Consider the following 3,493-nt stretch of genomic DNA (forward strand, 5'->3'; position numbering starts at 1 on the left):
GTGTTTAAACTATAAACATAAAGTCTAGTCTCAAGAAAAAAAAAAAAAAATGTCACAATACATTCCTGCAGACCTTAACTACATATATAAATATATATATATATATATATATATATATATATATATATATATATGCCAAATTCTTCTTTTGTACTTGTGTCTACTATGATTGCTGATCTGCTATTTTTAAGAAAATAAATCTTTAAAGATAATTAATGTTTGTTTTTTTACATCAATGAATAAAGTACATATACAGTTTTTAGTATACCTGTATACGGAGCTGTAGCAAGAAACACAATATATACATACATACATATATACATACATACACATACATATTATATATATATATATATATATATATATATATATATATATATATATATATATATATATATATATATATATATATATATACATATATATAAATATAATATATAAACAATTTTATAAAAAAGGGGCACCTCAGCAGAACACTTAGACAAAATGGTGCCACCTGTATGCAAAATGTTGAACTTCTGGAGTTTTTACCTAAATATGTATTTTTTTAAACCAGATATTGATTACAAAGGCACAAATGACATGATCAGGTTCAGTTACAGCAAGAGGACACCTTGGTCTGGGCCCTTGCCAAGTGTTGAATATGGAATTCAAAGCTGTGGTCCTCTATGTATGTATGTATGTATTTTATGTATAATTTTATAATGATAGGAAAGAAGGAAGAAAATATCATACTTGTGATAATGAAAAGTGATGTCACCTTTTGTAGTTTAATAATTTTTAGGCATAGAAGAAGAAAGGATGGAAACTCTCTGCCAAAATTGAAAAGTTAATGTTTCTAATAATCAGAAGAAAAAGGAAATTGATATTAAAGGCTATTGTGCTTTCAATTGCAATTCTGTTTTATGTATAAGAGTAGTTTCAATTATGAGAAAGCCATAGTAAAGGCTAAGATGACTAGGACTTTGGGGGAAGATAAAAGATAAAAGCTTGATTCCTAGAAAAGCTTCTTTCTTCTTCTTTGTTGGATTTCTTGGCTATCAACCAGCGGCATGTGGCCAAGGTTATTAAGCCAATGGATCCTATTTATTCTATCAATCTATATAAGGTCATAAAGTTTTGTCTCCCTTAAAAAAGTGATTACTTTACTGATGATTGTTTCATCATCTGATAGCATGTTTATTAGTGTGAAATCTTTATTTTTTAAACGAAGGCAATTTTTGAGTGGTTGTCTATGGATGGCATATCTCGGGCATACTATTAAGAGGTGTGGTATGGAAAGGTTGGTGTTGCATTGTGGGCACTGAAGAGGGAAAGTTTTCTCTATGTAGGGAGTGAGGTGGGTATATCTTGAGGCGTTGACCCTCAGCCGGGCCAACACCACCTCCTCCCTTCTTTCTTTCCTGTGGGATGTGCCCCACAGTTCAATGGTTGGTTTTATTTTTTGTGTGAGTTGGAGGTTGGTCCACTCACTTTGCCACAGGAGATGTATTTTTGCTTTTATAAGAGACACAAAACACCTGAGATCTGTACGAACTATGGTAGTGTCCAGATCGCCAGTTGACCCGGCTAGTTTGTCAGCCTGTTCATTACCATGGATACCAGAGTGACCTGGTACCCATATTAGTTTGATTGATTTGTTGGCACCGTGTAATTTACGAATGATATTACCCAGCAATTCATTTTTAGTGGTATCTAAGGATTTAATAGCTTTAAGTGAACTTAATGAATCTGAAAAAATAACTATTCTATCGTGGGTCGTCGATAGTGCAAAATCAATAGCTTTATCAATGGCAAAAAGTTCCGCAAGAAAAATCGATGTATGATTCGGCAGTCTAAACTTTAGTTCACATTCAGTCGACCATACACCCGCACCTACACACTCATCTGTCTTGGAGCCGTCGGTATATATATGAAAAAAAGATAGATGTTTAATAAGGATCTCTCTGAACCTCTGGTGTACCTCACCCTCCGGTGCCATGGCCTTGGCTGATGGAAGCCAGGCTTCCATAATAGAAAAATTGGGTGTTTCCCATGGCGCTATATTTGACTGAGCCAGGGTATCGATGGTAGAGAGATCTATACCGACTTTCTCGACGAGGTCGTGGAGTCTCGTGGCAAAGGGCCTAATGCCTCCATTGCCATTAGGGTGGCTCGGGTCTCGAGCCACCTTTGCGGCATAGGTCAGTGCTAACTGGCCGCGTCTGAATCGGAGGGGAGGTACTCCTGACTCCACCTCAAGACGCTCGATCCGAGTACATTTTAGGGCTCCAAGACACACACGCAAACAAGCATTCTGCACAGCATCCAATCCTTTCAAACTTGTTTTCGATGCCGAACCATACACGATTGACCCATAGTCTACTTTAGACCTAATCAGGGCTTTATATACCATTAGCAAAGACTGTCTATCAGCTCCCCATTTATTACCAGAAATGAACTTTAATAAATTTAGTGCTCTTTGACATTTATTTTTTAACTGACCAATGTGGTCTTTCCAATTGAGTCTACTATCAAAAAGTAGCCCAAGAAATCTTGCAGAATTTTGAATAGGTATTGGGTGGTTGTCTAGAGTTAGCCTGATGTTCGGCTTCCTCCTATGTGAAAAAATTACCCCAATACTCTTTCTAATGGAAAACTTAAAACCCCACTGGAGGCCCCAGTTATGAATCATATCCAGTGCCAATTGGATGCGATTTGCTGAGAATTCTGCATTATTGCTGGAATGCCATAATGCACAATCATCAGCGTACAGTGAGTATTTAAGATTCCGAGGAGGAGCTGGTAAGATGTCATTTATCATACATAGAAATAGAGTTGGTGACAAGACACTTCCTTGTGGGACCCCGTTTGCCTGGACAAAAATGTCCGAAAAAGTGACATTGTCAGAAAACAATTTGACAGAAAACGTTCTGTCAGAAATGAAATTTTGAATAAAACAAGGCAAGTTTCCACGTAATCCGAAAGCATAAAGTTTTCTGAGTAGGCCATATCGCCATGTCATGTCGTAGGCTTTTTCTATATCTAAAAATACTGAGATCAAAAAATCTTTTTTGGCAATTGCCTCTTGAATATGACTGTCCAGCTTTACTAGTTGATCGAGAGTTTGGCGTCCCTTTCGGAAACCGCACTGCTCGTCAACTAGTAAATTACTGGAATTTAAAAAATGCAATAGCCTACTATTAACAATTCGTTCCATGACCTTGCATAAGCAACTTGTCAACGCAATTGGGCGGTAGGAGATGGCAAATCTGGGATTACCCCCTCCTTTCAATATGGGAATGATGTGGGCGAAGTGCCATGAGTTTGGAAAAGTGTGGCTTTTCCAAATTTCATTGTACACTTCTAGCAACTTAATCATGTCATCATGATAAGATGCTTCATCATCTCATATCGAATCTCATCGGGGCCTGGGGATGTTCCTCTACAGGCTTCTAGGGCTCGGACAAGCTCATCCATTGTAAGATCTTTATTGTAATCAAAGTCATCTCCT

This window comes from Penaeus chinensis, chromosome 7, assembly GCF_019202785.1.
Source record: "Penaeus chinensis breed Huanghai No. 1 chromosome 7, ASM1920278v2, whole genome shotgun sequence".
NCBI lineage: Eukaryota > Metazoa > Arthropoda > Malacostraca > Decapoda > Penaeidae > Penaeus > Penaeus chinensis.